This window comes from Idiotropiscis lumnitzeri, chromosome 14, assembly GCF_059441095.1.
Source record: "Idiotropiscis lumnitzeri isolate Australia: NSW breed Sydney's pygmy pipehorse chromosome 14, RoL_Ilum_1.0, whole genome shotgun sequence".
Classification (NCBI taxonomy): Eukaryota; Metazoa; Chordata; class Actinopteri; order Syngnathiformes; family Syngnathidae; genus Idiotropiscis; species Idiotropiscis lumnitzeri.
Window position 1 is genome coordinate 9660433 of NC_142404.1, and position 12553 is coordinate 9672985.

At 39.2% G+C, this 12553-nt stretch overlaps 1 long non-coding RNA gene across 1 annotated transcript; it reads right to left on the bottom strand.

Moving 5' to 3' along the window:
- Positions 1–3435: 3435 nt before the first annotated feature.
- On the bottom strand, positions 3436–4516 carry LOC148323388 (uncharacterized). Its single transcript, XR_015846552.1, has 2 exons — positions 4296–4516; positions 3436–3941 (listed from the first exon to the last, which is right to left on the bottom strand). It is a non-coding gene; the product is annotated as an uncharacterized LOC148323388 (long non-coding RNA).
- Between the last annotated feature and the right edge of the window lie 8037 nt (positions 4517–12553).

The window sequence follows — 12553 nt, forward strand, 5'->3', positions numbered from 1 at the left end:
AGGAACAGCGTCTGCGAATTCAGGCGGATGACGCATTTCGCTTCCCTCTTGGCCTTCCACGCACTCGTTTGCCTGCTGCGAATAATTGCAGAAACTGGAAGTTAAATCGTCGTCTCCGTGCCAAGAGATGTTGAGGGCTTAAAGGAGGACAAGATCCAAGATGGCCCATTTTTCTCTAACAAGCTCAATTTTTATATATATATATATATATATATATATATATTTATCCGTAAACTGAAATTAGTTATTTTCTTTTATCTATTCATGAAGAAATTAGAAAATAAGTGACCACTTGAAAAACGCCTACTTTTAATGAGGAATTTGTCCGCGCCCCCTTCCGCCCACTCCATGGTACTACAATTACAAACTCTCCGTTGGAAATCATCAGAGCTGGGCACTTGACCATTTTTGCCGGTCAGTCGCCTGCCTTCCGGCCGTTATCTCGATACCCTTCCGGCCTCGACCCTGCGGCCTTATTAATAAAAATAGTTGGTTCCTGACACCGTTCCGCCCCCCCAAAAAAGTGTCCATGCGTGACGCCGCCGTGGGAGAGATGCTCACGGCAGAGGTTTATTTAAATATCATTAGCTGGCTAATTGACGATTCAAATCCGCTGACCTTATTATGGTCTTAATTGCCTCATTCTTTTAATTTCTTCTTCTCCACAAACGAGCCCAATTTGAGTAAGTGCGCACAGTTGGTATGATAGGATCTGTGGTATTGACTCCAACAGCCAACAGCTGCTATCCCATTCAGTATTCTTACATTAATCCACATTCTTGTGATCAAATTCCTCCAGTGTCATTACTTGCTTTTTTTTAAAAAAAAATCTTGAATTCATATGGAATCATGTGATGTAGGCCCTCATGGCAATTGATGTTTCTGCTACATTTCGTTGCTCCCATTCAGAACAATGCAGTAAAATCTTTATTGAGAAAATGGACCAAAACTTGTCAATTTCATTCACTTGATGCAGACCGTGGAGTGGACTGGTCGTAAAATACATTTATAAATAACATAATATTAATTTACCAATAACATTCCAAACAAATCAATGTGAATTGTGCCAAGCCTCTAACACTCAGTTTCTTAATAAATACACATATCCTAATGAAATGTTGCGACTCTTTGAAGTCTGACCAAGATCTCAGTCAGTGGACATAAAGCATCATGCCAATGTGCGTCATGCAAAGAACATCGACCTTAGCATCGGAAGGGCTGGAAATCATATTGAAGATGTAATATCTTGACATGTGTGATCTATATCTTTGCTGCTGTAACACCTCAAATTTCCCCATTGTTTGACTAATAAAGGACATCTTTATCTTTATCTTTACAATTTGAAACTGAAGTCAATTGCTGCAGAGTTCATAGAATTTTTAAAATGTGACTTGAACAGCGAATGATTACTGGGGTTGTCTATACGAATCGTTGCTGACTCGAATTGAGTTGTGAAATGGCCGCTGAAAACGAATGCTGAATTCGAAATTTTGGTCAGATCAGTTCGTAGGTAATTCTTGAAGGAGATTTACGACAAATTGGCACGCCCCCTTTTGGAGCTCGGATTGTTATTTTTTTCCGGTTTCAGCGTCTAGTTCACAGCAGGAAGGCAAGCGAGGTAATCTTGCTGGAATTGTCAGTTTGGTTGTCTAAAACGGCGACCGATCGCCACCAAAATGCAAATGCACATTACTACTCCAACCTTTGGGTTTATTGACATCAAACTTGAGCTCATGTGATCACATCCACAAAATCCCAAAAATCGTGGCGACCACTCCTCCACTTACACAGGTTTAAGCGGACAAGAGCAAGTATGTGCACGCAAACCCCGACTGGTTATATTTCGGACATTTAGCTACGCTGTCCTGTGAAGTCTCAGCATGGATCTTCTTTCTCTCCGCAGCGTATCAACGCCTCACGGTTGGCTTTCCACGCCAACCTAGCAACAAACAAAAGTACATTTGCAAAGTTGTATGCAGGACCTGAGTTACATAAGACTATGTTATTACAACACAATGGGGATGTATTTACAATGGGACTAATGATGGAAAAAAAGAGGGGTGGGGGCTGCGGGATTCTGGAGGTTGAAGTAATTTTTTTTAAACTTAAAAAAAAAACTTAATATGGGCGCCAACACGCCGCAATGTGCTACACACTGACAAGTTTGCTTTCTTTTGACTTCCTCTGAATTCCTCAGCTAATTGTCATTTGAAGTTGTGACGTAGTGTTGCCTTCAGTGGCACCATGTAAATGGGTTCACTGTGTTTCTAATCAGACCGAGGACTCAAGCAGATATTACCTTCTCACACCGCACACACGCACACCGCACACACACACGCACGCGCACCCCCGCGCACGCACGCACGCACACGCGCGCTCACACACGCGCGCGCGCGCACACACTTTGGTGTGAGTGACAAGTCCCTGTGAGTGACACAAACGTCACCTCGGCATTCACACAGCACTCAGCTCCAGGCAGGAAGTTCGTCAACGCTCTGTTTTCTGGTGCTTATGTCATCCAGACCTCTTGTCCCACTGTCCTATCACAGCCCCCCTCCTACCACCCACACCCTCAGGCCAACATTATCCAAATCATTGAGAGGGGGGGTGGGGGGGGGTTGAGGAGGAGGAGGAGCGTCATGCAGCCGTGGCACCTGCAGTCACGACCCCGCGTCAGGGAGTTTGCGTCACTTGGAGGCGGCCCTGATAGCGCTTGATTGTCACGTCCATTATAGGAGGGGGGTCGCTCAATAGAAGGTGAAAATAGCTCCACTCTCTCTCTCTTTTTGTCTGACTGGAAATAATAATACAGAGACTGTGTTCGAAATCACAACGTATTCACTGTAAAGCAGCCAAATTTAATGAGTTTGGCGTTTTTTCACACTTACACAACATTATAATTCACTTGATGAAGGCAGAGCAGTTGAAAAAAAGGGTGAATGGCTTGAATGATTATTTTAAGACCAACGCACACCAAGAAATTTGTCCCTGTATCCGGTTTTCAGAGAGCAGATAGAGACAACAGATAATATGCTTTTTTTTTTTTTTTTTAATTGCATACATAGGTTATGAACAGTGAGAGATAGGAGAATGAGATTGAACTATAGATAAAGGATAAAAAGGACACATGTAAGACAGTGCGATCGTTGTGTTGGTGTGAATTCTGTCTTCATGCGTCACACAAATCCCCTTCAGGGGTGTGCAGCAGCCAGATGGAACCTTTGAACTTTTTTGTTGCTTACTTTTCTCACATTTGACATTTTCCTCACAGATCTCTTGCAAATAGGTTTGTTCCTCAGAAGAATGTGGGATGGGTTTGAGTGATAACATTTGGGGCATACAACCTCCACAAGTATTGGAATGCCAAAGTTTTTTTGTTTTTGTTTACTGAAAACATTTGCGTTTTAGATAATAAAATGAATAGGAGACAAAAGATCCGCTTGTATTTAATGGTATTGACATCTTGATGTGTTCAACAACTCAGGATAGCGCCCAGCCACTTTTCAAGAGAGCAAAAGTATTGAAACTGATATTATTAAATCAACTTAAAGTGAAGAACATACGTACTTGCAATAAGTGCATCAAGCCTGCGACGTCACCAGACTGTAGTATTCTTCATTTGAAATGCTTTTCCAGGCCTTCAGTGCAGCTATTTTTCATTCTTGTTTGTTTCTGGGGATTTTTTCTCTTCATTTTCTTCTTCATGAGGTAAAATACATGCTCTATTGGGTTAAGGTCCAGAAATTGAATTGGTCACTTTAAGATCAGTGTGAGGGTTTGAGTTCTAAAGCAATTTAATACACACTCAGTGTTGCATTCCACACACCGCGGACAGCTCGTGGGCAAACCTTTTGATTGACGGTCCACGATGGGTTCTAAAATTTGACAGAGGTTCCAGACCAGGAGCAGATGGATGAAGTGTTTCGGTAACCTCACCTCATCTGAGAAAAAAATACATTTAATTAAAAAAAAGTGAACAAAAGCATTACAACGATATATATGTCTTTGAAATAAAATCACAGTATTTTGAAAATAACATGAACAAGGTTTATTCATTTGATTTTTTTCAAATTCGGCGGGCCGGATTAAGACGTTTAACGGGCTGCATGTGGCCCCCGGGCCATAGTTTGCCCACGCCTGCTCTATGTTGAGAATGTTTTATACATTGGGGGCCTCTTTAGTTTTACAAAGTGCTTTATACTTAATGAATTGTAAAAACATGAAAAAAAAAAAGCATCCGTCTTTTAGTAGCAGGTTCTCTGAGGATTTTTGTGTGTAAACATTGAAATAATTACCATCTCTTGTGCAAGTTGCCCGAAGGTGTCTCTCGGGGGACATTTTCGTCTTTCCTGTTATGAAATCTAAAGTTCAGCAGCCAGTGCAACCTTTTAAATACTTTATGAGATGCTAGGGCCTCGTGACGCTGTGTGGGAGAAACAAACACGAAGAAGAAATTAACGGGCGTCAAGTCTGAAGTTGAATATTCTCATTCTGTTTGCATCCTGAGCCTGCTTCTTTTCTCTCTCCTTTGCAAACTTTGCAGGTTATTGACGTCTGCAGATTGTTTTCCCTCCACCCCTTTGGTGACCTTGCACAGCTCCATCTTACGCAATATTCGCAGAGCTGTGTCATGACCGCGGAGTCCGCAGCCACTGTTACTCAACACGTGCAGCACACATACTACCTCCGTTCTAAAATAATGAATTATTCATGGTATAATCTGTTAGCATTTTTAACATATCCTATTCCGCTGTTTTATTATGTGGTGTGGTGGATTGGTATGCATTTTTATGCCGCAACAGTTTTGCTGTGTAACAGGAAATTTTGATATCCTGTTTCTATTTAGTGGAAATGCAGTCAGACAGAAGGAGGTTTGAGAGAGGACAAACTGAAGAAAAAGAGTCAATGGACGAAAAATAGGACAGAAGAAACAACAATAGCATAACAATAGTTTATTGCATCAATAAATTCAGATTTGATCTATATGTGAAGATCTGATTTCTGGTTTCTGGTTCTGGTAAATGTTAGTTAGCAGTTAAATGTTATAAATGAATATCCTGATGTTTAAGAAATTGCCTGCTTTTTTGCTGTAAAAAGTCGGATACTCTCTGCTTTACGGTGTTCCAACCAGAGTTTTCTTGATCACCCTAGCGGTAAATTCAGGTGTTAATTGATACATGTCAATCATAGGTTAGCTTAGCAATTAGCATGACTTCTCTGTTGTTCCTCGTAATTTCTTTGTGAGAATGATACTTGTCTTCTAATAAGATAAATATAAATAGCCTCGGGCTTGTTCGATCGCTTGACGATGCGCACAGAGATCAAGTGAGCACGCCATTTTTGGGGTTATTGGAAAAATTCAAAAACTGTGATTCTCGGTTTTGCTATTCAATCTGTTTTTAATGAAGAACGAAATACACATATTCGAGGATTGATATAATTGAACTGGTCCATAATAAATGTGTCCATAAATGCATTTTTTGTGTATATAAAAAAAATATAACTTTTTGGTCGCACATCAGGTTTTTCAGATATTCTGTTTTTTTTGTTGTTGTTTTTAAGTTTGACATTTCAAAGCTTAGACAATCTGAATTTTACCATTTGTTGTATTTTATAGTTATGACGTTTCAGAAAAAATCACCTGTTGCTGAATTTAGCCCTCAATTAATAAATATGACAAAATACATTATTATTATAATTAATAATGTTATAATTGTATAATTGTTATACAATATATATATATATATATATATATATATATATATATATATATATATACGTCCCTGTATTCAAAAATCTCATCTATGCCCCTCAGAACACGACAGAACTTAAAAGGAAATAAGACAATAAAAGGAAAAGACAATAAAGAATGATAGTGACCCCCACAGCAAGCGATTAAATCGCGAAAGCGTGTGTCTAGGAAAATGTGCTCGTTAATCAACATCAACACACAGAAGTTATCTGGAGTTTCTGTAGAGACAGGAGGACAGAGCATTAAATATATCATATTAGCATTTGTGGAGCCCCTTGAGTTTTATGACTGTCACATAAATGTCTCTCCTTCTAAAGCCTTGCAGGGACATATGTTTGCGTGTGGGAAGAATTGTGATGGTGACTCAGGATTTTCCATCCCGAGAGCCCCTATCCTCCCCATTAGATTTTTTTTTCCATCTCCTACGTCAATGCATGCAGACAGCTAGGTCACCGGGTTTTCCTGCTCAAAGCTTGTGAGAGCTGCGGCCATCCAGCCGTGCTCGCTTTTTACAGGCTCACGATGGCAGGGTTTGTCCGCGGTGAGTGATGTGTTTAAAATACAGCAGCCAAGTGATAAGAAATTGATGTTAAACTCTTTCCAGCACATGAACCATATTTGGTCACTTAAGTCAGCATTCGTAATGGATCTCGACAGCTTCGCTCGAAGAACCACCTAATTTTTGCGACCAATCACCGCAGAGGTGCCACATCTGGTCCAGAAAGTAGAAAAAAAAAATCGTCACAGTGTGGCTTTAGCCACAGGTAATGCTTCTCAACCGGCAGGTAAACAAAGCTTGTTAGTGATATTAGAGATTAGAGGTCCTGAACAAAAAGTGATTTATATTAGAGCAGCGATTAATCCATTCATCAACAACGAACTGATAATCAAATTAATGGATCCATCCATTATGTACCACTTATCTGGGGTCGGGTTGCGGATGCAGCAACTTCAGCAGGGAAGCCCAGACTTTCCTCTCCCCAGTCATGTCAACCAACTCTTCTGAATGGATCCTAGGCTCTGTGTTTTTACAAATTACTAAATTTGCAACCATTTGCAACATCTACTTTGGAAAATAACAGGTTTGCAGATTTTTTTGGACAGACCTCAGAACTGAATCATAATTAATTAAAATGTGTTTCTTCTGCACTGCCAATTAAAAATACAGTCCTGTTTTTGAATAAAGGGATGGAAATGAAAACCTTTTTTTTTTCCAGATTCATCGATTAATCGTCTATATAATCAATTATTAAAATAATTGTTAGTTGCATACAAATAAATAAATGAATAAATCAATGAATAAATAAATAAGAAAATACATAAATAAATAAATAAATAAATAAATAAATAAATAAATAAATAAATAAATAAATAAATAAATAAATAAATAAATAAATAAATACAACTTATCCATACATAAATGCGTATTTACATACATCCAGCTGCATGTGAGGACTGACCAATAGTATATATTTGTGAAAATATATGAAATTGACCAAATTGTGAAATCAGTGGTTTTGGCCCAGTGCAGCTGATATGTAAACTTCAAAGCCTACCACTTTTAAGGGTGCAAGAGGGGAATTTCATGAAGAAATAACTCAGGAGCTTGTTTTTTGCCAAGTGGAGCTTTAACACTGTGAGCTGAAAGTGACAACAAAAAGATAAGCAGCGGAGAAAATAGACTCAATATCTCTGGGCACAGTCTGATAATTACCTCGACAAATCCCAAAAGAGCTTCCATGACTGTTCTGGCTCAAACCGCTCATCCTTGCTACTGCCAATGCTCATCGTCATTTTGTCCTCGGGGCAGTTGTGCCAGCATGACACATGACCCACTTAGGGGAGAACAAAACCAATTCAACATGGACATCCTGCACACAAGCGCGTATGACGTTTTGATGACCTTGTGCGATGCAATGCAGGTTAAACAAAGGAGGTGCATCCTCACTTTGGGTCACATTAGTGCGAGACCATCGTATTAACCTATAACCTGCAGTCAATATTGCACGCGGTGCTCATTCAAATGCAACATTACGACACAATCTGGTTTCCATGCCATGCAGGGCAAGTGATTAGTAGACTTGCGTGGCACGGTGTCAGAAATAAAAATCTAATCTTGCGTAAAATAGACAAAAATAAAGTTCGCCGAAATTAACAGTGAATTATATTTTTTGATTAGGTTTGAAAAGCTGCATAAAAAATGCACAAACAACGTTTAGTTTTTACATTAAATTAATAAAAAATTAGAAACAACTGTCCATTAACTATACCAAATATATTAAATTTATTTTAAGACAAAATGTGCATCAACAATCGATATAAATATATACACAAATAAATATATTGAATACATGAAAAAAAAAAAAATTCAAGCACAATACATAAAAATTCATTTTAAATATAATTGTTTAAAAGGTACATGCAATACATTTAATTAAATGCAATTAAAATACTGCCCTGCGATTGGCTGGCAACCAGTTCAGGGTGTACCCCGCCTACTGCCCGAAGACACCTGGGAGAGGCTCCAGCAAGCCTGCGACACTCGTGAAGAAAAGTGGTTCAGATAATGGATGGATGAATTAAACTGAGCAATTTAAATATAATAAATTAAGTTTCTAAAAAGCTTTAGAAAAATATCCCAAAAAAGCTAAATATGTGATTTTTCCCAAAGTTACAGGAAAAGAAAAAAATATTTTAATTGAAAAGAATTTTTATAAAACGTGTAATAAATTAAGTTTTAAAAAACTACATCAAGAAAACAGAAATAAGAAAATGTTTTAAAACCGAAAGAAAACAAATTCATGAAATGAAACCGGACAAGATCACATATAAAATATTTTCAAGTAAAGGACAGCTGCATCAAAATTAATTGAAAAAAAAATCCATAACAAATAAAACAAGTATTTTTTTTTTCAATTTAATAAAATTATCATAAACATGTAGTGTTATATGGATGTTTAAAAACCCTAAATACGTAAATAACTATTATCACATTACATAAATCAATAGACATAATCACCCTTCACCACAAATTCTCCTCTATACAACAATAATAATGCTCAGTTATAATTGACACTGTCAAACAAATATTACTGAAACAACATGTTCATTATTCTGGTATCAGTAGTGTTATCTTAAAAATAAAAAGTTGAAGTTTGCATATTAAAAATTCAAAACAAGTATTCACCACTTCAAGTCATGGTGACTCATACCTTCACTTGCAATACGTGCTCAATTCGCAACCTTGCGGCGTCTCTCTGGTGTCACTTAATTGCAAAACGACTCAAGTGAGGCCCCGCCATGAACCTGAGTTTCCTCTTCCGATAGTCGTGTCATGATCGGAATGTGTGATGCAACAAAAGACACATGTGTGATAATGTATTGTAAAGGTTCTTGTGATTGGTTGGCAACCAGTTCAGGATGTTCCACGCCTACCGCCCGATGACAGCTGGGGTAGGCTCCAGCACGCCCGCGACCCTCATGAGGAAAAGCGGAACAGATAATGGATGGATACTTTCTATACCGCCAGGAGGGAGAATATACAATCTGAACAATAATGTGACCAAAATCGAACCTTGAGGCACACCACACGTTAATTGTAAAATGTGAATGACATTATGCATGGGAACGCTATTCTCGTTCAAAATAATTATTTCGCCTCCACGCAAGGTCTCGCATGGATGTCCATGAAATGTATAATACTGTAAAAATGTGAGATTTTTGGTCAGGAGCAATTGGTCAATATGTAAAATATCTCTTTATTCGCAAATTTTAGCATGAAAATGTGACAATTTGAAGAATGTCTGTTTCCGTATATATCCTAAAAAAAACTTGAACAATTTGAAGTTGGAAGGTTTTGAAGCTTTTGAGAAGCATGTCTCCCGATGCGAGCTGGCAACAGTCAGTCGTGTGTTAAAAGCGCAGCTGCCTGCCGGCGGCGGCTTGAGTTACACGTATGAAAGGTGAGGCGCTTGAACAAGAGCGCAGAAAGACAATCTGCAAAGGGGAGCTAAATCGGCACGCAGCTGCTCGGCTGAGTGGGCAGCAGCCATAATGGAAAGGAATGCCTGTCAAGGAATGCTCTTGGAGTTGCTGTGCAATATTAACAGAGGCTCGACGTGCGTCATTGCGCTCACAGCTGACAGCCCCTGTGTGTGCGTGTGCGTGCGTGTGTGCGTGTGTTCTGCTGTCCTACATTCCCCATTACTGTGCTACAGTGAGCTGATGTATGCAGCATCCTAATTACAGGTCTGTGACTGCACTTCATCACAAAGTGTAGGTTGACAGATGGGAACGTTAAAAGCCCCTGAAATGACTGATTTGTTTTACTGAAGAGAGCAATGTGCTTGACCCGAAACACCAACACTCTAAAAGAGTAGTCAAGTCAAACATTTCCTTTAAAATGTTTGAGAATAATAAACAATTAATATCAAAGTGACACTTTTATGAGCATAACATTGGCACTCATATAATAGATTTGCGTGTAAGAATGACATCAGTAAGAAAAAAACTTGGGAAAAAAACGATTGTGCAAATTAATTATTGGTTGACAATGTGTTTTATTACTTGGCAAAAGACATTTTGCTAACCACTGACATTTTTCCATCGATGGACCAGGGATGTTGATGACCCCATCATATGCAGAACCCCCCGCCCTACCCCCCACTCCGTTGACCCCCTTCTTTGCACACCACAAATGTCTTGACAGTGCATGAGAGGAAATTCTGAGGATTACTTTTAAGGGAAAGTAAACATCTTAGTTTGAGTGCTGTTAGCAAACCTGCAAAATTTGAATACGTGAAAAATCAGCAAGTGTATAAAATTACTGTGGTGTCAAAGTTGTTCAAAATCCAGCAGATCTCTACTCTCTTGACTGTTGTAGGCGTGTCCACTAAATATGCCGAAACCACACCCCCCTCAACTGTCAATCAAATACCACTACGGCTTTATTGTCAAAGTACACGTTGCTGCTGCAGATGAAAAGTGTGACGATAACGACAGAATCTGAACTGGATCTTACTTCAACACAGGAATGGATCTGGCTCTTCAGCACAATGTGAGCGCTACGAGTCAATATCAATTACATACCCCAATTAAATTTACCAAGAAGATGCTAACGTTAATAGCACGTTGCTGAGACAGCAAGGGGCCATGCACACAGAGAGCACCACAAACTGGCCGTGTCCAAATTAACAGGCTGCGACCTCCGAAGGCCAGTTCGCAGGCTGGGTCCTCGAAGCCTAAGAAGGCTCCTCCTCATGTAGCCTTATATGGACCGCATAACCCATGGTAAATTTGGACACCACGCGCGGTCGTGTCGCGCCGAAAGTGACGTCATGCGGCCGAAAAAGCAGCCTTCGGAGGTCGCAGCCTGTTAATTTGGACACGGCCACTGATCTCATGTACATTTGGCTTGTGACCTTTTTACTTAGTAACTTGTGAAAGGATCGCTGCTGCAAACATTGACTAACAAGCACGTTGCAACACACGCTCAATAACATTGCGAGCACGAGTTATGTCATACTAGGTTGAGTGAATTAGACAAATAATGCAATTGATTTGTATTTTTTCTTCATTATTGCAATGGTGATTTAAAATGTGATTTTTTTTTTCCCAAGGCCCTTTTTGCATTTATTGTTTAACAAACCCAGGTGTGTTAATGTATTGCAATATAGAATATCAGATTTATGATTCATAAATGTTTTGGTCTCATAGGTTAGACTCACGCTAAAATAAAGGCAAATGAATGATGAATAAAAATCTACCGTGCACAGCGCGGATTTTGTACCTGGACTGTTTTTACTCATTTTGCCAGCTTGTGGCTTTAATATTAACGTAATGCTGCCATGACAATTAGCATCTTGACATGCGTCAGGAGTCCAATATAACGGAGAACAGCTGGTCATTTTTTAAAAAACATTTTTCCTCCTCGAATTATGAATAAAACAGAAGTACTGCAAGTATTTTTTTCTCATATCTGTAGCCTGTGAGTTTTTGGGGACCACTGGTTTAAAAGATAGCAACACTGCCACACAGATGCTAATTGTTCGTTTTATGTTTAATTTGAGAGTAACCTGCAGCTGAGAGCAGCAAAATGGCCTGAAAAAAATTGTGGTGGTTTTGGGGGGGGCTGAATCTGGTTACCAGTTTTTTAGTTTATTTTATTGGGGAAAATTAATTTGACAAAAAAGAAAATGAAATTAGTCACAGAGCAAAGTTAGCTTATAAGTCAAGCTATCACTGTATGTCTGGTTTCCTGATCCTTCGAGTATGTCAAGCACGCCACAGACATTTTATCAAGATGAGGAACTATTTTAAAGTGTGAAAAAAAGTCCGTACGATGTTTACAAAAAAAAAACAATTACGCGACATTAGCTGTAAACACAAACACATAAGCAGAATTGTGAGGAAGTCGGCCGTAGAGGCCTATGAGATAAGTGCGTCGCTAATTGCGCGTACGTGAGGAGGGAAAGCGGACATATGCGTCATGCCGCATAATGGAGCTCTTTGGCAGGAAGAGAATGAATGTGGCTCGCAGAGGGCCGCAGCAAAGTCAACAAACATGCTCAGCGGGACTTTCGGTTCACACAGCTTGGGAAATAGCACCGTTTCCATGAAAGTGGACACATTATGGAAAAATAACTTTTCAATTGATAACACTAATTAAAGTGTCCAAAATGTCAAAGTAAACTTGTACATTTATTGAAGATGTAGTGACAGCCATTTTCACTGTGGCTTTTCGTGACATGCAGCCCAATATCAAATGTGGAAAAATTTTATTGCAACGCTACCAAAGAAAAG